Raw genomic sequence first — 25,498 nt, forward strand, 5'->3', positions numbered from 1 at the left:
CCACATCACACCAGGACACACAGGGAGGACAGGCCGCATGTTGAGGGGTCCACGTCACACCATGACATAGAAGGGGAAGGCTGGGCCCTGTGTCCACATGTCCACATCACACCAGGACACAGAGGGAGGACAGGGCCCATGACCAGGTGCCCACGTCACCCAAGGACTTAGAGGGAGCACAGGCACCGTGTCCAGGGTTCCACATCACACCAGGACACAGAGGGAGGACAGGCCCCGTGTCCAGGGGTCCACATCACACCAGGACATAGAGGGAGGAAGGCTGGCCTCTTTGTCCACACTTCCATATCACACCAGGACATAGAGGGAGGACTCTTTGTCCACACTTCCATATCACACCAGGCCACAGAGGGAGGACACGCCCCATGTCCAGAGGTCCACGTCACACCAGGAAATAGAGGGAGGACAGTCCCTGTGTCCAGTGGTCCGCATCACACCAGGACTTAGAGGGAGGACAGGCCCCGTCTCCATGGTTCCACATCACACCAGGACACGGAGGGAGGACTGGTCCCATGTCCAGGGGTCCACATTACACCAGGAAATAGAGGGAGGAAGGCTGCGCCCGGTGTCCACACCTCCACATCACAGCAGGACACACAGTGAGGACAGGCCCCATGTCCAGCGGTACACGTCACACCAGGAGATAGAGGGAGAACAGGCCCCGTGTCCAGGGGTCCACATCACACCAGGACACAGAGGGAGGATAAGCCCCATGTCCAGTGGTCCCTGTCACACCATGACATAGAGGGAGGAAGGCTGGGCCCTGTGTCCACACGTCCACATCACACCAGGACACAGAGGGAGGACAGGCCCCATGTCCAGGGTTTCATGATACACCAGGACATAGAGGGAGGAAGGCTGGGCCCTGTGTCCACACGTCCACATCACACCAGGACACAGAGCGAGGACAGGCCCTGTGTCCAGGCGTGATTGTTACACCAGGAGACAGAGGAAGGACAGGCCCCTTGTCCAGGGGTCCATATCACAGCAGGACACAGAGGAATGACAGGTCCCATTTCCAGGGGTCCACATCACACGAGGACACTGAGGGAGGACTGGCCCCATGTCCAGGGGTCTACATCACAACAAGACACAGACGGAGGACAGGCCAGGTGTCCAGGAGTCCACGTCACACCAGTCCATAGAGGGAGGAAGGCTGGGCCCTGTGTCCACACGTCCACATCACACCAGGACACAGAGGGAGGAGAGGCCCCATGTCCAGGGGTCCACATCACACCAGGACACAGAGGGAGGAGAAGCCCCGTGTCCAGGGGTCCACACCAGGACACAGTGGGAGGACGGCTGGGCCGTGTGTGCACACTGCCACATCACACCAGGACACAGAGGGAGGACAGGCCATGTGTCCAGCGGTCCATGTCACAGCAGGACACAGAGGAAAGACAGGCCCCGTTTCCAGGTGTCCATGTCACACCATGACATAGAGGGAGGAAGGCCAGGTCCTGTGTTCACACGTCCACATCACACCAGGACACAGAGGGAGTAAATGCTCCATGTCCAGGGGATCACGTCACACCAGGACAGAGATGGATGTAGGCTGCGCCCTGTGTCCACACGTCCACATCAGACCAGGACACAGAGAGAGGAAAGGCCCCATGTCCAAGGGTCCAGGTCCCACCAGGGCACAGAGGGAGGACAGGCCCCGTGTCCACGGGTCCACATCACACCAGGACACAGAGGGAGGACAGGCCCCATGTCCAGGTGTCAACGTCACACCAGGACATAGAGGGAAGAAGGCTGGGCTCTTTGTCCACACGTACGCATGACACCAGGACACAGAGGGAGGACAGGCCCCATGTCCACGGGTTCATGCCACACCAAGACATAGTGGGAGGAAGGCTGGGCCCTGTCTCCACACGTCCACATCACACCAGGACACGGAGGGATGACAGGCCCCATGTCCAGGGGTCCGCGTCACACCAGGACATAGAGGGAGGAAGGCTGGGCTCTTTGTCCACACTTCCATATCACACCAGGACATAGAGGGAGGAAGGCTGGGCTCTTTGTCCACACTTCCATATCACACCAGGACATAGAGGGAGGACTCTTTGTCCACACTTCCATATCACACCAGGACACAGAGGGAGGACAGACCCCATGTCCATGGGTTCACGCCACACCAGGACATAGAGGGAGGAAGGCTGGGCCCTGTGTCCACACGTCCATATCACACCAGGACACAGAGGGAGGACAGGCCCCGTGTCCAGGGGTCCACATCACACCAGGACATAGAGGGAGAAAAGGCCCCGTGTCCATTGTGGAAGACAGTGTGGCGCTTTCTCAAGGATCTAGAAATAGAACTTCCATCTGACCCAACAATCCCACTCTTGGGAATATACCCTAAAAAACTACAAATCCTTCGACTCTAAAGACACATGCACACGTATGTTCATTGCAGCCCTGTGTACCATAGCAAAGACCTGGAACCAACCCAAATGCCCACCAATGATAGACTGGACAAAGAAACTGTGGTACATGTACACCATGGAATACTAAGCAGCTATAAAAAACGATGAGTTCGTGTCCTTTGTAAGGACTTGGAGGAATCTGGAAACCATCATTCTCAGCCAACTGACCCAAGAACAGAAAGCCAAGCACCGTATGTTCTCACTCATAGGTGGGTGTTGAACAACGAGAACACGTGGACTCAGGGAGAGGAGCATCACACACAGGGGACAGTTGGGGGGGGTAGGGGAGAGACAATGGTGGGTGGGGAGGGAGCCAGCCAGTGTGCCACATTCCTCTAAACAAGGTGTGAGGTGACACCCACTGAAAACCCCAAACCCCTCCCGAGGAAAGGCCTGCAGCCCACAGCTGGAACAGAGAAGGGGAGGCCTACCTGGTCCGGGCCGGTGTCCTCGTCAGCCTTCTGGGGTGTGGTCTCAGGGTCAGGGTCCTCACCCACATCGCTATCAGCCTCGTCCTGGGGGGTGACCTTCGGGACCTGGCTGTGCAGGGCCGTCTCTGGGTGCGCCCCCCGCAAAGTGGGGCTTGGGCCAGCCTCTGAGCCCTCCTCACAGTGGAAGGCTCGCAGCCCAGCCCCGTGATCCAGCTTCCTCAGTATTCGCGCTGTGCACCACTGAGGACGACTTGCGGCTTACGTCCCAGGACAAAGGGGGCATGTCCTTTCTTGACAGTCTTGGCCGGGCACGGTGGCTCACGCCTGTAATCCAAGCACTTTGGAGGCCAAGGCGGGCGGATCACCTGAGGTCGGGAGTTCAAGACCAGCTTGACCAACATGGTGAAACCACGTCTTAACACCAAAAAAAAAAAAAAAAAAAAAGAAAGTCCTACTGTTTGAAAACGAAAACGAAGCCGTTCTCTGGCTGCCTGCCCTCCAGGAGAAGCTGCGCCCCCTCAGGCTCCAAGGCTCCGGCCGCCTGCCGCCGCGCATTGCCGGCGCGCACCTGGAAGTCTGGAGTTCGGGCCCCGCCTTAGCCGCCCCCTCCATCGCCCCGCCCCGCCCCGCCCCGCCCCGCCCCGCCCCGCCCCGCCCCGCCCCGCCCCGCTCCACCGCGCCTGCGCCCCGCTCCACCGCCCCGCCCCGGTCCACCGCGCCTGCGCCCCGCTCCACCGCCCCGCCCCGCTCCACCGCGCCTGCGCCCCGCTCCACCGCCCCGCCCCGCTCCACCGCGCCTGCGCCTCGCTCCAGCACCCCGCCCCGCTCCACTGCGCCGGCGTAGCGGGCGCCGGGGCTGCAGTTGCAGTCGGTCGGGCGCAGTGCGCGGACTCGCTGCCGGCTAAGGAGCGGGATCCAGCAGGCGCCTTTTGGCTCGGCCTGGGGCCGGCGGAAGCGCGAACGTGCGACGGCGGCAACCGCGGGCCTGTGGACGGCGGCCTCAGCGGCCAGCAGGTAAGGTCCGCGCGGGGCGAGCGTGGGTCGTGCAGGCCCGTGAGGGGGTGCGGGTTGCGAGCGGGCCAGGGGTGCGGCGGCCTGGCCGGGGGCGCAGGTGAGTGCGGCTTGCGCGGCGCCCGGCGGAGCATTGTTTTTCCAGCGGCGCCCGCACCGCGCCCACTGCCGGCCGGGCCGCGGCGGGGACCCGGGCGGGGCGGGCCTGGGTCTCGGGGCGGGCGCGCGCTCCTTTTTCGCCGGCCCGTACTCCTCCATCCCCCCATCTCCGCCGCCCCCCGCCAACGTAGCCGCCACCCTCCTGTCCCCACTTTCCTGGCCGCTTTCGGCCCGTTAGCTCGCGCTTTGTTTGAAGCAGAGCTGGGAGGCCCGCGGGCTGGGGGCGGCGGCGCTGTGCAGTCGGGCGCGGGGACGGGGAGCGTTGCAGAATCCCGGGGCGGGGGGAGGGGCGGGTAGGGTCACCCTGGGGACTCGGGCCTGCCCTCGGGCCACCCTTCCTAGGCCCGGGGGATGGCCGTGGTCCTTGCAAGCTGTAGGTTGCCGGAACGCCCACCGGCCAGTCCTCGCGCCGGCGCAGCCCCCTTCCGGATGCGCGGGGCGAAACTTGCATGCTCTAGAGAGCCACGCACTTTTCTTCTTCTTAGTGAGTGACCTTGGATGTATTCGTCTAGGAATGAATGTGTTGACATTTGCAATGCGGGACTGCGCGGCCCCTCTGGTTTGGCTTTCTCCAGCATCTTATTGCTTTGATTGTGCGTTCTCGATTTTACAGAGGTTTCTTTTGAGTAATGGCTTCAGTAATGTCAACCCATAGGCATTTCCAAGTTTGTTTATGCAATTGTTTTTACATTTCTCTTTTTTTTTTTAAATTGCATTTTAGGTTTTGGGGTACATGTGAAAATCATGCAAGGCTGTTGCACAGGTGCATACGTGGCAGTGTGATTTGCTGCCTTCCTCCCCTTCACCTATATCTGGCATTTCTCCCCATGCTATCACTCCCCAACTCCCCACCCCTCCACTGTCCCCCCCCACTCCCCCGCAACAGACCCCAGTGTATAGTGCTCCCCTCCCTGTGTCCATGTGTTCCCTTTGTTCAACACCCGTCTATGAGTGAGAACATGCGATGCTTGATTTTGTGTTCTTGTGTCAGTTTGCTGAGAATGATGGTTTCCAGGTTCATCCATGTCCCTACAAAGGACGCGAACTCATCGTTTTTGATGGCTGCGTAATATTCCATGGTGCATATGTGCCACATTTTTCCTGTCCATTCTATCATCGATGGGCATTTGGGTTGGTTCCAGGTCTTTGCTATTGTAAACTGTGCTGCAGTGAACATTCGTGTGCATGTGTCCTTATAGTAGAACGATTTATAATCCTTTGGATAGATGCCCAGTAATGGGATTGCTGGGTCAAATGGAATTTCTATTTCTAGGTCCTTGAGGAATCGCCACACTGTCTTCCACAACGGTTGAACACTCCCACCAACGGTGTAAAAGTGTTCCTATTTCTCCACATCCTCTCCAGCATCTGTTTTCTCCAGATTTTTTAATGATCGCCATTCTAACTGGCGTGAGATGGTATCTCAATGTAGTTTTGATTTGCATTTCTCTAATGACCAGTGATGATGAGCATTTTTCATATGCTTGTTGGCCTCATGTATGTCTTCTTTTGTAAAGTATCTGTTCGTATCCTTCGCCCATTTTTGAATGGGCTTGTTTGTTTTTTTCTTGTAAATCTGTTTCAGCTCATTGTAAATTCTGAATATCAGCCCTTTGTCAGACGGGTAGGCTGCAAAAATTTTTTCCCATTCTGTTGGTTGCCGATTCACTCTATTGACTGTTTCTTTCGCCGTGCAGAAGCTGTGGAGTTTGATTAGGTCCCGTTTGTCTATTTTGGCTTCTGTTGCCAATGCTTTTGGTGTTTTGGTCATAAAGTCCTTGCCTACGCCTATGTCCTGAATGGTTTTGCCTAGGTTTCCTTCTAGGGTTTTTATGGTGTTAGGTCTTATGCTTAACTCTTTAATCCATCTGGAGTCAATTTTAGTGTAAGGTGTCAGGAAGGGGTCGAGTTTCTGCTTTCTGCATATGGCTAGCCAGTTTTCCCAACACCACTTCTTGAACAGGGAATCCTTTCCCCATTGCTTGTTTTTATCAGGTTTGTCAAAGATCAGATGGTTGTAGATATGTTGTGTTGCCTCTGACGCCTCTGTTCTGTTCCATTGGTCTATATCTCTGTTTCGGTACCAGTACCATGCTGTTTCGATTACTGTAGCCTTGTAGTAGAGTTTCATGTCCGGTAGTGTGATGCCTCCCGCTTTGTCCTTTTTGCTTAGAATTGACTTGGCTATGCGGGCTCTCTTTTGGTTCCATATGAAGTTTAAGGTGGTTTTTTCCAGTTCTGCGAAGAAGGTCATTGGTAGCTTGATGGGGATAGCGTTGAATCTGTAAATTACTTTGGGCAGTATGGCCATTTTCACGATAGTGATTCTTCCTAAGCATGAACATGGAATGTTTCTCCATCTGTTCGTGTCCTCTCTTATTTCGTTTGAGCAGTGGTTTATAGTTCTCCTTGAAGAGGTCCTTTACATTCCTTGTTAGTTGTATTCCTAGGTATTTTATTCTCTTTGTAGCAATTGTGAATGGCAGTTCGTTCTTGATTTGGCTCTCTTTAAGTCTGTTATTGGTGTATAGGAATGCCTGTGATTTTTGCACATTGATTTTGTATCCTGAGACTTTGCTGAAGTTGCTTATCAGTTTCAGGAGATTTTGGGCTGAGATGACGGGGTCTTCTAGGTATACAATCACGTCGTCTGCAAATAGAGACAATTTGACTTCCTCCTTTCCTAATTGAATACCCTTTATTTCTTTTTCTTGCCTGATTGCTCTGGCTAGAACTTCCTGTACTATATTGAATAGGAGTGGTGAGAGAGGGCATCCTTTTCCAGTGCCAGACTTCAAGGGGAATGCTTCCAGTTTTTGCCCATTCAGTATGATATTGGCTGTTGGTTTGTCGTAAATAGCTTTTATTATTTTGAGATACGTTCCGTCGATACCTAGTTAATTGAGAGTTTTTAGCATGAAGGGCTGTTGAATTTTGTCGAAGGCCTTCTCTGCCTCAATTGAGATAATCATGTGGTTTTTGTCTTTGGTTCTGTTTATGTGGTGAATTACATTTATAGACTTGCGTATATTAAACCAGCCTTGCATCCCCGGGATGAAGCCTGCTTGATCATGGTGGATAAGCTTTTTGATGTGCTGTTGCAATCGGCTTGCCAGTATTTTATTGAAGATTTTTGCATCTATGTTCATCATGGATATTGGCCTGTAGTTTCCTTTTCTTGTTGAGTCTCTGCCGGGTTTTGGTATCAGGATGATGTTGGTCTCATAAAATGATTTGGGAAGGATTCCCTCTTTTTGGATTATTTGGAATCGTTTCAGTAGGAATGGTACCAGTTCCTCTTTGTATGTCTGGTAGAATTCGGCTGTGAACCCATCTGGACCTGGGCGTTTTTTGGGTGGTAGGCTCTTAATTGCTGCCTCGACTTCAGACGACCTTGTTATTGGTCTATTCAGGGTTTTGACTTCTTCCTGGTTTAGGCTTGGGAGGAGGCAAGTGTCCAGGAATTTATCCATTTCTTCCAGGTTTTCTAGTTTATGTGCATAGAGTTGTTTGTGATAATCTCTGATGATGGTTTGAATTTCTGTGGCATCTGTGGTGATATCCCCTTTATCATTTTTTATTGCATCTATTTGGTTATTCTCTCTTTTCTTTTTTATTAGTCTGGCTAGTGGTCTGTCTATTTTGTTGATCTTTTCAAAAAACCAGCTCCTGGATTTATTGATTTTTTTTTGTAGGGTTTTTCGTGTCTCTATCTCCATCAGTTCTGCTCTGATCTTATTTATTTCTTGTCTTCTGCTAGGTTTTGAGTTTTTTTGATCTTGCTCCTCTAGCTCTTTCAATTTTGACGATAGGGTGTCAATTTTAGATCTCTCCTTTCTTCTCATGTGGGCACTTATTGCTATATATTTTCCTCTAGAGACGGCTTTAAATGTGTCCCAGAGATTCTGGTATGTGGTGTCTTCGTTCTCGTTGGTTTCGAAGAGCATCTTTATTTCCGCCTTCATTTCATTGTTTATCCAGTCAACATTCAGGAGAAAGTTGTTGATTTTCCATGAGGCTGTGCGGTTCTGGGTTGGTTTCTGAATTCTGAGTTCTAACTTGATTGCACTGTGGTCCGAGAGACTGTTTGTTATGGTTTCCGTTCTTTTGTATTTGCTGAGGAGTGATTTACTTCCAATTATGTGGTCAGTTTTTGAGTAGGTGTGATGTGGTGCTGAGAAGAATGTATATTCTGTGGATTTGGGGTGGAGAGTTCTGTAAATGTCTATTAGGTTTGCTTGTTCCAGTCTGAGTTCAAGCCCTGGATGTCCTTGTTAATTTTCAGTCTCGTCGATCTGTCTAATATTGACAATTGTGTGTTGAAGTCTCCCACTATTATTGTGTGGGAGTCTAGATCTCTTTGTAAGTCTTGAAGAACTTGCCTTATGTATCTGGGTGCTCCTGTATTAGGTGCATATATATTTAGGATCGTTAGCTCTTCTTGTTGCATTGATCCTTTTACCATTATGTAATGTCCTTCTTTGTCTCTTTTGATCTTTGTTGCTTTCAAGTCTATTTTGTCAGAGGTGAGAATTGCAACTCCGGCTTTTTTTTTGCTCTCCATTTGCTTGGTGAATCTTCCTCCATCCCTTTATTTTGAGCCTTTGTGTATCCTTGCATGTGAGGTGGGTTTCCTGGATACAGCACACTGATGGGTTTTGGCTTTTTATGCAATTTGCCAGTCTGTGTCTTTTGATTGGGGCATTTAGTCCGTTTACATTTAGGGTTAATATTGTTAGGTGTGAATTTGATCCTGTCATTTTGATGCTAGCTGGCTGTTTTGCCCATTGGTTGATGCTCTTTACCATTTTGTGTGTTTTTGGAGTGGCTGGTACTGGTTGTTCTTTTCTATGTGTAGTGCCTCCTTGAGGAGCTCTTGTAAAGCTAGTCTGGTGGTGATGAAATCTCTGAGTACTTGCTTGTTCACAAAGGATTTTATTTTTCCTTCACTTAGGAAGCTTAGTTTGGCTGGATATGAAATTCTGGGTTGGAAGCTCTTTTCTTTAAGGATGTTGAATATCGGCCCCCACTCTCTTCTGGCCTGTAGGGTTTCTGCTGAGAGATGTGCTGTGAGTCTGATGGGCTTCCCTTTGTGGGTAACCCGACCTTTCTCTCTGGCTGCCCTTAGTATTGTCTCCTTCATTTCAACCCTGGTGAATCTGACGATTATGTGCCTTGGGGTTGCTCTTCTAGAAGAGTATGTATCTTTGTGGTGTTCTCTGTATTTCCTGGACTTGAATATTGGCCTGCCTTGCTAGGTTGGGGAAGTTTTCCTGGATAATATCCTGAAGAGTATTTTCCAGCTTGGATACATTCTCTTCGTCACATTCAGGTACACCTATCAAACGTAGATTAGGTCTTTTCACATAGTCCCATATTTCTTGTTGACTTTGTTCATTCCTTTTTACGCTGTTTTCTCTAATCTTGCCTTCTTGTTTTATTTCATCGAGTTGATCTTCGACCTCTGATATCCTTTCTTCTGCTTGGTCAATTCGCCTGTTGAAACTTGTGCATGCTTCGCGAAGTTCTCATGTTGTGTTTTTCAGCTCCCATCAGTTCACTCCTATTCCTCTCTAAGTTGTCCATTCTCGTTAGCATTTCGTCAAGTCTTTTTTCAAGGTTCTTAGTTTCTTTGCATTGGGTTCGAACATGTTCTTTTAGCTCGCGGAAGTTTCTTATTATCCACTTTCTGAAAGCTGATTCTGTCATTTCATCACACTCATTCTCCATCCGGTCTTGTTCCCTTGCTGGTGAGGAGTTGTGCTCCCTTGGAGGAGGAGAGGTGTTCTGGTTTCTGGTGTTTTCATCCTTTTTGCACTGGTTTCTTCCCATCTTTGTGGATTTATCCACCTATCGACTTTGTAGTTGCTGTCTTTCTGATTTTGGTAATTTTAAGTCTGCGGCAGCAGAACTCATAAACCCCTTTTTTCTTTCCCCAGGTGTTCTGTCCCGGGGAGTTAGGGCTGTATGATTTTCCGCTGTCTTGCTGCCGTTTTTCCTGCCCACAAGGTGGCAGCCTAGTCACACTCAGCCTGCAGAGGCTTCGCTGAGCTGCTGTGGGCTCCGCCCAGTTTCCGTGTGAACTTCCCTGCAGTCCTGTTTATATGGGTGTAGTTAGAACTGCTTCCGCTATGTTGGCCCGCCCCTGTAGTGACGGAGTCTCTGTAGTGGCGGGTTGCCTTGGTTGCTGCAAATTGCCCTGGGAAGTGCAGGGTGTTTCCGTAATGGAGGACGCCCCTCCTCCACAGAGCTGGACCATCCCGGGTTCAGTTGTGTTTCCCGTGGCGCGTTTTTGCCCGGGAATCTCCTGGCTTGACTCCCCGTTTCAGCTCCCCTTGCTGGCTTAGAGGGGACTCAGTCTCACTCACTCTGCACATGGAGCCGCTGCCCCAGGGAGCAGGTCAAGCGGCCGCGCCGGTCAAACCAGCGGCGCTGGCGACCCGTGGGGCTCCTCCGCCTGTGAATCCCCTGGTCTGTGGGCAGTAAAAATCCATCTGGAAATGCGGCATCCACTCACCCTCTGCACTTTCTCTTGGAGCTGCAATCCTGAGTTCCTCCTAACCGGCCATCTTGGATCGATCCCTCTCTTTTTAGTTATAAATTTTGAATTAGATTCTGTGTTTTTGGAGAGATTTTCCATACGTGGTGGAAGTGTTTTTAATCTTGGTAAATATGGATTATTTGTCTATTTTATCACGTTCGTCGGAAAGCTATACCGAGAACATTTTGATGTTTTAAAGGCTTTCACTCTCCGATGACTTGTGTGAAAGACGACGTACATACTAAAACGGGAATACCTGTCTTTTTTTCTATTGGAATTTTCAGGAGGGAATTCTGTGCAATCTGAAAAGATTGACGGAGGTTACAGTAATTGCTTTCTACATCGCTTTTGTTAAGCAGTGAAAATTAGACCCACTTGGAGATTTATACCTGGACACACTGAGTTTTTGAACACTCTCAAAAGGTGCAATTTGGGAAAGGGCAGGTGAAATGAGGCTTCTTCCAACCTCCCCCTTCCCTCCTCAGCTTGGTTAACAGGCAAACACCAAAATATGGTTATAGCTGGTAATTTACAGAACGTTGGTTATCACATTTGATAATTATATGTTAAGGTTGCACAATATGTGTATGTCAGAGTTAGGGGTAGTAGGTCATAGAGTCTCATGAAAAATACAACTTCTATATAATCTTCTGAGTAGCGAGATGGTAACTGTTACGACGGTTATGAATTGTCCAGGCAGTAGGGCCGGTATATGTCTTCAGTCATGTTTTTACGCCTGCAATCCAGGAAACAGTGTAAATGGATGTTTCCTGAAACAGCCATAGTCGCCTGCCAACATGCCCAGCTAATTTTTGTATTTTTAGTGGAGACCGGGTTTCACCATCTTGGCCAGGCTGATCTTGAACTCCTGACCTCGTGATCCACCTGCCTCAGTTTCCCAAAGTGCTGGGATTACAGGCGTGAGCTACCGTGCCTGGCCGAGATTTATCATCTCTGTGTGCTGGTAACAATTCTAGCCTTCTCTTTTAGCTACTTTGAAATATACAATACGTATTTGCTAACATATTGCAAATACGTCGCACCATTGCACTCCAAGCCTGAGCTAACTATGGTGACCGTACTCTGCTATAGAATGTTAGAACTTACTGTTTCTTACTGTATGTTTGTACCCGTTAACCAACCTCTCTTCCTCACCCCCATCCCTTCCCAGCCTCTGATACCTGTCATTGTATTCTTTGTTTCCATGAGGTCAACTTTTTTTTTGTTGTCGTTGTTGTTTTTAGCTCCCACATGTTTGTGAGAATGTGTGATGGTTTTCCTCCTATGGCTGGCCTGGCTTATTTCACTTAACATAATGACCTGCAGCTTCATCCATGTTGCTGCAAACAACGTGATTTCATGTTTTTTTCTGGCTGAATAGCATTCCATCGTGTATATATGCCACGCTTTCCTTGTCTGCTCATTGTTGGATACTTGGGTTGATTCCATATCTTTGCTGTTGTCAATAGCGCTGTGATAAACATGTGAGTGTATACTGATTTGATATACCGATTTCTTTTATGTTGGTTAAATAGCCAGTAGTGGGATGGCTGGATCAAGTAGTGGTTTTGTTTTTAGTATTTTGAGAAATCTCCATACTGGTTTTCATAACGACGTTACTAATTTCCAGTCCCGCCTCAGTGTGTAAGAGTTCCCTTTCCTCCGCATCATGTCAGCATCCGCTGTTTGTATTTTTAAGAATAGTTATCCTAGCTGTGGTGAGGTGGTAGGTATCTCGTTGTAGTTTTGATTGGCACTTACCTGGTGATTACTGATGTGATCATTTTTTCATATATCAGTTGGCCATTTGTATGTTTTTTGATGTCCTTTGCCCGTTTTTTAGTGGGATTATTTGTTGTTTTTCATCGTTGGTTATTTGAGCTCGTTATGTATTCTGGATTTTAGTCCTTTGTCGTGAACAGTTTGCACACGTCGTTTCCCATTCAGCAGGTTGTCTCTTTGCTCTGTCGTTTGTTTCCTTTGCTGTGGAGAAGCTTATTGAAAGAGATGGATGGAGCATGGTGGCTCACGCCTGTAATCCCAGCACTTTGGGAGGCTGAAGCGGGTGGATTACCCGAGATCGGGAGTTTGAGACCAGCCCGGCCAACGTAGTGAAACCCCATGTTTACAAATAATAGCGAAAAATTAGCTGGGTGGGATGGTGGGCGTCTCCCGGGTTCAAGCAATTCTCCTGCCTCAGCCTCCCAAGTAGCTGGGACTACAGGAGCATGCCACTATGCCTGGATAATTATTTTTTTTCTTTTTGTTTTTTTGGTAGGAGCTTTGCTCTTGCCGCCCAGGCTGGAGTGCAATGGCGCCATCTGGGCTCACTGCAACCTCTGCCTCCCAGGTTCAAGTGATTATCCTGCCTCAGGCTCTCGAGCAGCTGGGATTAGCCCAGCTAATTTATTTTTATTTTTATTTTTGAGGTGGAGTTTTGCCGTTGTTGCCCAGGCTTGAGTACAATGGTGCTATCCCGGCTCACTGCAACATCCACCTCTTGGGTTCAAATCTGTGTCTGCATCAATTCTACACAAGAGTTCCATCATCATATGGGAAGGGAATCATAGGTGTGGGGACCTCCATGCAGGACCCCGCGTGCCCCGAGGCCAGTCCCTGTGACAGCCACAGCAAGGAGCGTCTGCTTCCGCCAGTTGGACAAGATTCTTTCCTGACCAGAAACCAGCAGAAGGACTTCCCCTGCTCCCCACACACCGTCGTATCCCAAACACACCTGTGTGGATGGATGCCTCGACATCTCCCCTCAGCCCAGGGCCTGAGCTCTTCCTGATAAGGGTTAAGCAGGAGTGACCGCCTCTCCTCGTGTCCACGTTGCGGGCAGCTGCCTTCTCCTCAGCTCCCACGGGGCAGAACAAGAGCCAGCCAGCTCTCAACATCCCAGGATTTTCCAGGGATGCTGATAACTAAAGCAGTCGGGGCCTTGTGAGTGGTTGGTGGGAGGGATCAGGGTCTCCTCAGCATCCGTCAGTTCCTGGAGCATCTGAAGGGGCAGCCTATGCCTGGAGGAACGTGTGGGGCTGGCCCCCGTGGGTACCCAGTGCCTGGCATCTCCCAGGCCCTCTGTACTCCCTCACAGACCCCCTCCACTGAGCAGCACAGCCCTGAGGACAGAGGCAGCAGCCCGGAGAGCATTTCCAACACAACTGTGTTTATTCAGATTTACACATGAGACCTCCAAGGTATTGCTCCCCACCCCCTACTCCTAGACCCTCCCTTCCGGTTCAGCCACCCTCTCCCTCCCCTCCCTCCTGCCCCTTCCTTCCCCCACCCTCCCCCGTCAAGCTAAGGCCCAGCAAGATCAGCACTGGGGGAGAAGTCTTTGCTTTGAGGCACCTGATGGCCTGAGGGTCCGAGAGTTGAGAGCCCCACCCTTGGGGATTGGCACCAGAGAGCCTGCCCTGTCCCTCTACTAGCTACAATGCTGCATTCTCTTCCTCTTAGAGAGCAAGGGGTCACCCTTTCTCTTTTTAGACTGCAAGGGGCCACCCAGCCCCCAAGCCAGGGACTGCGCCCCAGAGATGCTGAGTCCAGGCCTTAAATGGGGCATCTGAACAGGGGATGGGCCTCTTGAAGAGAGCTCGCTTCTTGGACTTGGTGGCAGGAGCGGATGCTGGGCTGAGGTCTCTTCTCTTCGCAGATTGGGACTGAAGAGCTCCCTGGGGTTCCCGCCCTTCTAGGCTGAGAAGGCCCGAGGCAGGTACAGGGCTCTGGGACAGCTTCCAGGCCCGCAGCCTGTAGTTGGTACCCACGGCAGAAACTATGCCAGGGATTTCCCTCTCCTCGTCACTTGACCCCTCAGACAGCCTGCGTGATTCCTTGACAGGAGAGGCTCCAGGGAGACCCCAGGTGCCCTTGGTCCCCACGCCTGGGCAGGTGGGTCTATGGTCCTGGGGAGGAGAGTCTGGCCGGGCAGCCCTCAGCCAGCGGGAGTCCAGTCTCTCCAAAACCACAACAGGGTTTATGGACCTGACCATCCCAGTGCGCACCCTGCCTCATCCCTGAGGGTCCCGGGAAGCCCTCTGGGGGTTGGGTCTGTGATCCTGGGAAGGAGAGTTTGGCCGGGCAGCCCTCGGCCTGTGAGAATCCAGCCTCTCCAAAAGCACAACAGGGTTTTTGGACCAGGCCATCCCAGTGCACACGCTGCCTTGTCTCTGAGCATCCCGAGCAGCCGTCTGGGGTGGGCAGGTTTCCATGCTGACCCCTTGCTGGGGGCCAGGCACATCTCTCTCTGCTCCTTGGCCCGCTGCAGACTTAGAAGAGATTGAGTCCAGCTGGGTGGTGCCATGACTAGGGACTGCCCTCTCACACGGTTCCTCCTTCAAGGATAGGAGGCGCTTCTCTGCTACCTGCGGGAGTAAAGGGGGCACTTACTGGCTCTGCCTCAAGTGTGAACAGGGCCCAGGGTGATGAAGACCAAGGCGCTTGGGTGGCAGGCAGGGAAGCCTGAGGCAGCTGGGCTTTCTGTCAAAGACAGAGGGTGTGGCTCCGCTGGGCATCCCGCTGGGCCTCACTGCAGTTTGCATCCTGACTCCCCTCCCTGGCTCCTCTCCATCCCGTCCCATCTGAACCTGCACCTCCCCGCCTCGGAGTGGCTCCCCAAGAAGCCGAGCATCCCCCGCAGGGTGGGGTGGACAATCAGGTGGGGCTTCTGTGCCGGGTCCCTCCTGCCCCCAGGGTACCTGGGTTCCCCTCCCTCCCTGCTCTACCTGGGCAAGGGTGAGTCCTTCCTCCTGCTCCAGCTCCTGGCTTAGGGCCAAGAAATCCATGTGTGGATCTGGGGAAAGCAATTCTTCCGGGAATCGGGGGTGAATGACGGCCTCCACCTGGAAACAGAAGGAAGACGGTGTGAGCTTCCTGGGCAGGGAGTAACCTGGAGCCAAGGACACCTGGAGGAGATGCAGAAAGCAGTGAGCGCCCCGTCCCCACCCTTCTGGAGCTGTCTCATATCATGGCGACCACAGCTACACACACAGACCACAGACCTGGTAGCGTACACACATGCAGACAGAGACACACAAACCACACACAGACACACAAAGAGACCCACATATGACACAGGAAAATGGACACAAGTAATTTCCACACTCCACACTCACACCCACACAGACACAGAGTAACCGATCACAGACACAAAGACACAGACACAATCACATGCACAGACAGTCAAATCGATGGCAACACACACACCCCTTCACTGCGGAGGAGCTAAGGAACAGAGCTTAATTCCAAGGACCTGCGAGTGCCACCCCCTGGAATTCTGCAGACCCCAGCACTTGAGGCTAGCCCACCTTGGTGACAAAGTCTTTCTGGGAACACAGATTGTCAGCGTAGCTCAGGACGCCTGGGTCTAGAAGCATCCCGTCCCCTTCCTGCTCCACTTCGCCCTCTTCCCATTGTCCCTCGATCTCCCTCATGGCCCCAGCGGGAGGCCCCAGCAGCTCCTCCATGATGTCCATATACTCCTGTACCACTTCAGGGGGAATCTCCTCGGGGGCCTTGGTCTCCGCTGGCCGCTGGGGCCTGGGTGGTGGCAGGCAGGCAGGTGGGGCCTTGGGGCCAGCCTTGCTGGGAAGGTACACTGAGGCAGGGAGGGAGGAGGATGGGTATGGTGAGGGCTGCTCCTCCTGCCTGCATCACACAGGGGAGGGCAGGACTCAGGGACCTGAAGTGGGTCCCAGCTGGGTCAGACCACCTGAACCACAGCGCCCCTGGAAGAGACGCCGCAGGAGGGGCACATGCGGGACAGCATCCTTTTGGAGGAAGCTTGGAGTCACTGATATATGCTGAGTACTCCACCCGCTCATCCCTGCTTCCTGGGCAGATTGTTGAGTTTTGGAATGGCGAGGGGAGAGAGTAGCTAGGAAACCTGACCAGGTGAATACCCACTTCGTGACCACGAGCCGCCCAGCCCCCCAGCTCCCCTGAGCTGTCTGTTGGAAGGAACAAATCCCTCTGTTGAAGGGAGGCATGGGGTGTGGGGACAGTGGCCTCCCTCGGCCTCTCTGGGCTTTGCCGTGGCTCCTGTGGGAATGTGGGAAGCCATACCTGGCTGCTTGACCACCTCAGGGGCCGACGGTCCCTGAGGTTCAAGCCTCGGCAGGGCTGGAGGAGGCAGGCACTGGGGCCCCTTCATCCACTGTGACTTCTGAATCTGCATCTCCTCCTCAGCCTCAGACTGTAGGAACCTAGGGTGAAGAAGGTGTAGACCGTGCTGAGAGGGTCCAGGCCCTCTGCCCCCAGGACCAGGCAGCAGCCGATGGCAGGGAATGGGAAGGCATGCCTCAGGCAGGCTGTCCAGGCCCTCCGTGGGGCCCGTCCCCCAGTCCCAGAGGGAACTCCTCCCAGAGTTCTGGGCTCTCCCTCCCTCACCCGGCCCCTGCAGAGCCCATGGCATCAACAGGGCTTTCTGACTTAAGTCAGGGCCACGAGGCCCAGGAGGGCATCAGGGGTGGGGTTTATGGCAGAAGGCGTCCATGATGTTGCCCAGTTGCATGAGTCCTGAGGTTGGGACTGTGGGTCCCTGAAGGATAACCCAGGAAGATGAAGCATGGGAGACCCCGGTCGGGAGGAAGCAAAAGCTGGGTGCAAAAGACAGGACCCCTTTCCCCTGAGGCTGCCGTCTTTCTGTCTTAAAGGAAGGGACTACGAGGAGCAAAGGCAGGCAGGCCAGAGATGGGTCTCATGGTGTCCTGGACGCAGGTCTCCCCTGACCCAGCGCAGGTTTCTCCAATCCTGGCCAGGCTGGGATGGGCGAAAACCGACTTCTGGCCACTGCTGTGAAGAGAGTGCACCCCGCTCTGTCTATAGTCCCCAGCGCCCCTTCTCCCCATCCTCACAACTGGCGGTGATCTCCTTTGGGCTGTGATGCTGGCTGCTCGCTCCCTGACCCTTAGTGTCAGGCAGGGGTTGGCCCGAGGCCAAGCAGGGCGTGGCTTCCCACCAGGGCAGGATAGAGACCCCAGAGCACTCTAGGAGGGAGGAGCAGCTTCCTGAGGGAGCCAGGGGCCCGGGAGGGCCTGCGTTTGTCCACACCCTCCTCATGCTCCACACTGAGAAGCCACCATGGCCATCCGGCTTCTGTCACCCTCTGTCACCCTGCCATGTGGGCTCTGCCCCTGCACCCCAGACTCACTTACCCGCCATCTCGTAGTAGATCATCCGGTCAAAGTTGCTCGTGTGCTGCCATTCCCGCACGGCCCACCACAGTCCCCCCTCCAGGGTCATGGTGGGCTTCTGCCGGGCCAGGGATCTGAGAACTGGGCTGTAAGGCGGTGCAGTCAGTCCCAGTCCATAAGCCCACCCTCCATCCTAAGCCCACCAGTCCCAACACCCGGCCCCTGTCACCCCCACACATGTCCTGTCATCTGTCCCTGTCCTGTTCTCCCCCACGTGGGCAGGATATGTCCCCAAGATCAGTCATCAACACAAGCCACCGGCTGGCCTCTCCAACTGCCCCTCGAGTCCTCAGTGTTACAGTGTTGACAAATGAACTCAGTACTATGGGTGGAATGTGAGTGTCCCCAGCATTCCTGTGCTGAAGCCCTCAGCCCCGGTGTGTCAGTTCTTGGAGTTAATCAGGGTTAGAGCAGGTCATGAGGGTGGGTTCCCATCATGGCATCCGAGCCCCGATAAGGGCAGGAGGAGACACCAGGGCTCTCCCTCTCAGCCGCAAGAGGACACAGCCAGAGGCAGCCCTCTCCAGCCAGGACACCAGTCGGCCGTCACCTTGATCTGGGACTTCCGACCTCTGGAAGTGGGAGACGTGAATGTGTCCTGATAAAGCACCCAGTCTATAGGATTTGTTATGGCAGAGCCCGAGCTGACTGAGACAGCGCACACACAGAATGCCCGGGGAGCGAGGGTTAACGTGCAGGTTCCAGGGCCCCAGGACTGAGCATTTAATCAGCTTCCTGGGGACACTGGAGCAAGGCGGCCCCTGGGGACACAGCCTCGGGGTCCTGGAGATGAGTAGAAACCAGAACCAAAGCAGAGCGGTGTCCAAGCCCACTCCACGCCAAGCCTGTGAGCCTGGGGCGACTCCACTCCAAGAATCAGGGTCCCCAGTGCACCGGGACTCAGCTCCAAGGGAGAATGCAACCAGTTCCAAGATGCAGGGGCAGCAAGATTTTTTGGGACAAAGATGGGGCCTCCTTACAGCTACACCCTGGGCAGGGGACTTGCCTACGGGAGTGGCCAGTGTGTTGCCGGGTGGATGTGCTCAAGCTCCCGTGGAGTACGGGTTTGCTCATCAGCGGGGGACACAGGGTCACAGAGGCACTGCAGGATGGAGAGAGGCACGACTGGGACTGAATCGACAAACTCTCAGATGCTGGCATTGCTGCCTCAGTCACCACAGTCCGTGGCCCTGGGCTGCTGGGCTCGTGGTGCACTCAGAGCCATCACTGGAGCCCGTGGCTTTGGGGAACACTGTCCTAGATAGCCTAGTTCTGATAACGATAGCAGTAGGGACAGTAATCATAACAGTTATCATGTAATGTGTCCCAGCATGTGCCGGGCACTGTGCTGTGTGCCTCATGTGTGAGCTCAAGTCACCTCTTCACCATCCTCTGAATGAAGCAACGTCGTCCCTTTTTCTAGAAGGGATCGAGGGCAAAGCTGCAAACACCTGCCCAGTAAGGATTGGCTGGACTCACGGGACAGTGAGGGGCAGGTGAGATGAGGCCCCTGAGAGTCTGTCCTGAGCGGCAGCCAGATGAATGTTCCTGAAAATGTGCCCTTCCATAGCTCGACCCGTCGCCTTCAAGACCACCCTGCAAGCTCCCCCGAACAGCGTGACCTCCCGTCCATCCAGCAGCCTCTTTATGGGTGAGCTTCAGGGTGAGCTCCGGTGCCCCGAGGACACTCACATGAAGAAACAGGAAAGCGCTTCCATGTCCGGACTCTGGGGAAGGTGCCTCCGGGCCAGGGGCTTGTAGTGCTGCCAGAGTCGGAAGTTCTCATACACGCTCTGGGGGTTGCAGGAGTCGTCCGGGGGAGTCTTGGCCTGGGAGGGAGCCAGGCTGCCCTCTCCATGAGCCCCTTGTGACAATGGACAAGCATTCCTTGGGGCCACGATGGGGCCCGGCTGGGGAGCAGGTGGTGGTGCTGGAGGAGGAAGGCCCTGGAACCAGCCTCCGTCACAGGCCTGGGTGACCCCAATGATGTGGGCAGCCATAGCGGGCACCACAGGGGCAGCTGCCAGGGGTCGGGGAGGTGGACATGCGACTCCCTCACAGAGGGCACCTGGAGCCCGCCAGACGAGGGTGTCCTGAGGTAGGGCCAAGGTCTGTGCCTGAGGAGCCTTCACAGGCCCCACTTCTGTCTTCATCTGGACAAGGACGTTGGAAGCCCCGGCCCAATTCAGGCCTTGGCCATCGTGTCCTGCCACCAGAGGGGTCCTGGGGAAGGCAGACAGCACCGGAGGGCCGCCTGGGGGAACCACTGCAGTCACGAGGGGCGGCCCATCTGCTGGGCCAGGAGCAGGTGTGGCGAAGGACAGAGCCGTGAACACTGGCATGGAGGCGCCAGGGTTCTCGGTCACACCCGTTTCCAGCTCTGGGCATGCTGTGGAGACAAAGGAAAGAGGTGAATGAGCTGGGGTCTCCAGGTCCACCCTGGTCACTGGGGAATCAGGGGTGTCCTACAGCTGAGGGCATGTGACAGGGAAACTGCAGCTTGCAAATGTCCCTGATTGTGCATCGCATGCTCTGTTCCTCCATAGGAGGGTCCCTTCACTAGAGAGCCTGGCAGTTAACCCAGATTGCACCACTGCGTTCTAGCCTGGGTGACAGAGCAAGACTCCATCTTGAAAAAGAAACAATGGAAGACAAGCACCGGATGGAAATCTCTCCCAAGCCAGCACCCCGTGAACCCTGAAGAGAACCCATATGCATCACACCCAGTGTGCAAGTGATTGTTCTGGCACCATGCCCAGCAAGTGCTAAACATGGGTCAGAGTCAGGCGACACTTTCCTCAGTGCTCGGTGGTCCTGGCTGCCACTCAGGAAGCTCTGTTCCCAGGGAGCAGGTCTGAGAAGCAGTGGTGGAGTTCCCTGAGATACTGTCATTGCGCAGCCAGCAAGAGCGGCACACGATTAGAGCACAGCCAGCAAGCGGTGAGCAGTGGGGCTGTCGGAGGGGGGGCGGGGGAGAGCTGTCTGGGGATTTTCACAGCTGCTGGTCATGTTACAGTAGGTCGTGGGACAACAAGCCCATCTCTGGTCCTTTTCCTTTGAGCTCCCAATAACTGAATAGAGTGACCAACCAAGAACCAGAGGTTCTTGGGCCACAGGCCAGGTGTGGCAAAGTTGTCTGGAGCTCATCCCTGTTCGCTAGGACTTCATGCAGTCTCCAGTCAAGGGGAACAGGGATACAGCACATGCACCTCATCAGTCAGGACACACATCCTAACTTGAATAATAATAATAATAAGAGGACCATCTTCCTCTTTGTGTGCTACTCTCCTTCCTCTACTGAAAAGGAAAGCAGTCTTTCCAGACCTTTCCACTGAGAACCAGCAAGAGTCCACACCTGTCCCCTGTTCATGAGGTAGTAGACATGGAATAGAGGCAAATTGTTCATCTCCACAGAAACACAAAGTGCAGAGGACAGGCCGTGAGCTAGCAGACAAGAGGAAGTGGGTCTGAAGACCTGCGCTTCCATAAAAGGACGAACAATTCAGAACAACCTGGGAAGCCCAGGCCGTGTTGCCTGAACTTCCCCACTGCCCCCACCCGTGTTAAAGCCAACAGCTACCTGAACTGACTGAGAAGCCACCTCTGGGGAGCGAGCTGAGAGGCTGCGGCAGTTACAGTAGCCCCAGGCTCGCCCACCCAGAGGCTGTCACTGCATGCTCTGTCCCAGCCATCACACCCAACAGTCGTCTCTGGCTGAGACGACTTCTCCTCACTCCTCCCTAAGATCTAGAAAAGTCCAGTCCAAATCCCTCTGAACACTATGGAAGGGCACCGTCCAGCTGCCCGAAGACATAACACAGGGCTCAGGCTTGCCCGCCATCTTCATTGGGCCACCGGCACAACACGATCCCACCACTCCCTACAAACACACGGTGACGTGACCCGTCCCCCTCTAGAAAGAATCAGTACATCCACTCCATCCTTTCCCCTACACGGTGTATTCCCCCAGGCATCTTGGTCCACCTCCAAGGAGCCGTCCTCCCTAACCACAGACTCAGGGTGCCATGTCCCTCTCCAGGTGTGATGTCTTTGGGGACATCCAGTGCTCCCTCCCTCCTCGACACTAGCCCTATCAACTGTCCCTGGGGCGGTGTCAAATTTGAATTCCCAAGGATTTGAAACGCGACAGAGACTTGCATAATGCCCCTGTCCCTACAGACTCACCTCCATTTGGAGCCATCCCCTCAGGCTGGGTGCTGATCACCGCTGTCTGACAGTTTCCACAGTGAGAAAAGTCAAGAGCAGGACCCAGAGAGTGACCTGCCTCAACAGATTCTCCTGAGTTCAGGTAGGTCCGGTAAAATTTGAAAGTAAAGCAGTTTAGAACATAGGACCCCAGACATTCTGCAGAGGGGGAGGGGCAGTGCAGCAGGTACTGGAAGGGGTGGGGGACATTCTGTGAAGGGCTCCAGCCAATAGGAAAGAACTGAGGTTCCCTTCCAGCTGGAGGGCAGCAGGGCAGACTGTGTGCACCTCTTTAGGCAACTTTTTTTTTTTTTTTTTTTTTTTTTTTTTTTTGAGATGGAGTTTCGCTCTTGTTACCCAGGCTGGAGTGCAATGGCATGATCTCGGCTCAGCGCAACCTCCGCCTCCTGGGTTCAGGCAATTCTCCTGCCTCAGCCTCCTGAGTAGCTGGGATTACAGGCACGTGCCACCATGCCCAGCTAATTTTCTTTTTGTATTTTTAGTAGAGACGGGGTTTCACCATGTTGACCAGGATGGTCTCGATCTCTTGACCTCGTGATCCACCCACGTCGGCCTCCCAAAGTGCTGGGATTACAGGCCTGAGCCATCACACCCAGCCCCTCTTTCACCTTTTTATGTTAATAATTTTGCCACTCCTAGCCATGCATGGAGGTTCATGTCTGTAATCCCAGCATTTTGGGAGGCCGAGGCAGGTGGATCACCTGAGGTCAGAATTTCGAGACCAGCCTGACCAACACGGTGAAACCCCGTCTCTATTAAAAATAGAAAAATTAGCCAGGCATGGTGGCAGGTGCCTGTAAGCCCAGCTACTCAGGAGGGTGAGGCAGGAGAATCGCTTGAACCTGGAGGGTGGAGGCTGCAGGGAGCCGAGATCATGCCACTGCAATCCAGCCTGGATGAGAGAACGAGACTCCATCTGAAGAAAATAAAAGAAACCAGCCTGTGCAATATGAGCTTTGAAGCCACGGCAACCAGCAGGGAGACGTGACAGCCCCTCTGCCCGCAGGTGCTGGACATCACGGAGCAGCTGGATGCCGGCGTGCGGTACTTACACCTGCAGATTGCCCTCATGCTGGACGGCTCTTGAGAAGAACCTGCACTTTGTTCACATGGTATACACCATGGCACTGGTGGAGGTACGACCAGGCTGGGGGGATGCCCGGGGAGCGCTCAGGAGGCGGCCGGCCTCCCATGGGGAACCAGACTGCCATGGGGACAGGAGGTTCCTGACCTTTAGTGGGATGACGATGTCAGCTTCAGGGCCAGACAAGAGACCAGGAGTTGCTGACATCTGCTGATCTGTTAGGAGCACTTACATTTTTTTCTTTTGGAGATGGAGTGTCGCTCTGTCACCCAAGCTGGAGTGCAGTGGCTCAATCTCGGCTCACTACAACCTCCGCCCACCAGGTTCAAACGATTCTCCTGCTTCACCCTCCCAAGTACCCGGGATTACAGGCACCCACCACCACACCCGGCTAATTTTCATATTTTTAATAGAGACGGGGTTTCACCAGGTTGGCCAGGCTGGTCTCGAACTCTTGACCTCAGGTGATCCGCCCGCCTCAGCCTATCAAAATGCTGGGATTACAGGCGTGAGCCACCATACCTGGCATTCGGGGGGTTCTTGACCGATGTGAATTTCTTCGTTTCTTTTTTTCTTTCTGTTTTCTTTCTATTTTTTTGAGACAGAGTCTTGCTCTGTCACCCAGGCTGGAGTGCAGTGGCGCAATCTCAGCTCACTGCAACGTCTTCCTTCCTGTTCAAGCGATTCTCCTGCCTCAGCCTCTGGAGTAGCCAGGATTATAAGCATGCACCACCATGCCCGGCTAATTTTTGTATTTTCAGTGGAGACAGGGTTTCACCATGTTGGCCAGGCTGGTCTCGAACTCCTGACCTCAGGTGATTGGCCTGCCTCGGCCTCCCAAAGTGCTGGGATGACAGGCGTGAGCCACTGAGCCGGGCTGAGTTGGCTCACTGCAGCCTCCTGTCTGCCGGAGGATCCACCTGTCTAAGCTTACCAACTACCTCTAGCTTGGACTAGAGGTGTGAACCACCACACCTAATTCTTTAATTCTTCTCTTTTGTAGCCATGTTGCCCAGGCTCTTTTCAAACTCTTGGACTGAAGCCAATTCTCTGGGATCGGCCTCAGCCTCCTCGCAAAGCACTGGGACTGCCACTGTTCTGGCCTCATCTTTTCTCTTTTTTTGAGACAGAGTTTTGCTCTTTTGCCCAGGCTGGAGTGCAGTGGCTTGATCTCGGCTCACTGCAACCTCCGCCTCGTGGGTTCAAGCGATTCTCCTGCCTCGGCCTGCTGAGTAGCTGGGATTACAGGTGCATACCACCATGCCTGGCTAATTTTTGTATTTTTAGTAGAGACAGAGGTTTTGCCGTGTTGGCCAGGATGGTCTTGAACTCCTGACCTTAGGTGATCTGTCCCCGCTCGGCCTCCTGAAGTGCTGGGATTACAGCTATGAGCCAACGTGCCTGGCCGACATGGCTGGCTGCAGCCTCCACCTCCCAGGTTCAAGCAATTCTCTTGACTCAGCCTCCCAAGTAGCTGGGATTACAGGCGCCCACCACCACACCCAGCTAATTTTTTTGCATGTTTTTAGCATAGACGGGGTTTCGCCATGTTGGCCAGGCTGGTCTTGAACTCCTGACCTCAGGGGATCCGCCCGCCTTGGCCTCCCAAAGCGCTGGAATGACAGGTGTGACCCACGGAGCCCAGCCTTCCCCGAGCTGTGGGACTCATGAAGGACTCTGCCCCGCCCCCTCCCTCCCCCCAGGACACGCTCCCGGAGATCTCAGAGTGGCTGGAGCGGCACCCTCGTGAGGTGGTCATCCTGGCCTGCAGGAACTTCGAGGGGCTGAGTGAGGACCTGCACGACTACCTGATCTCCTGCATCAAGACCATCTTTGGGGAGATGCTGTGTCCCCGCGGGGTGAGTGACGAGGGAGAAGGATGGCCACAGGTCTCTCCCAGGGCTGGGGGATCCTCACCCTCACCCTGCATTTGCTTACCTGGTACCCCCGGGTGTGGCTGCTGTCGTGATCCCTGCAGCAGGTGGAGTTTGGAACAACAGCAGCTCCCGGCTCTCCTGCAGGCCGACCTGGAGCTGGGAGTGGCTCCTAGTGAGAACTGCTTCCTGTGATGGGTTTAGAAATCTGCATAGCAGAGCCGGACGTGGGGGCTCACACCTGTAATCCCAGCACTTTGGGAGGCCGAGGCGGGCGGATCACAAGGTCAGGAGTTCGAGACCAGCCTGGTCAATACGGTGAAACCCTGTCTCTAAAAATACAAAAATTAGCCGGGCATGGTGGCGGGCGCCTGTAATCCCAGCTACTTGGGAGGCTGAGGCAGGAGAATTGCTTGAACCCGGGAGGCAGAGGTTGCAGTGAGCTGAGATTGTGCCACTGCACTCCAGCCTGGGCGACAGAGTGAGACTCCGTCTCAAGAAAAATCAACAAAAAATTAGGCTGGGCGCAGT

The 25,498-nt window shown here is 53.7% G+C and overlaps 2 pseudogenes; one reads left to right on the plus strand and one right to left on the minus strand.

The window, feature by feature from the left end:
* Nucleotides 1–14,016: 14,016 nt before the first annotated feature.
* LOC135271097 (NUT family member 2G-like) lies at nt 14,017–22,287 on the minus strand (annotated as a pseudogene).
* Nucleotides 22,288–22,654: 367 nt separating this feature from the next.
* The window catches only part of LOC135271076 (PI-PLC X domain-containing protein 1-like), a 32,906-nt pseudogene continuing 30,062 nt past the window's right edge, over nt 22,655–25,498 (plus strand).

Source organism: Aotus nancymaae, unplaced genomic scaffold (genome assembly GCF_030222135.1).
Source record: "Aotus nancymaae isolate 86718 unplaced genomic scaffold, 86718_ANA_hifiasm-v0.15.2.pri h1tg000075l, whole genome shotgun sequence".
NCBI lineage: Eukaryota > Metazoa > Chordata > Mammalia > Primates > Aotidae > Aotus > Aotus nancymaae.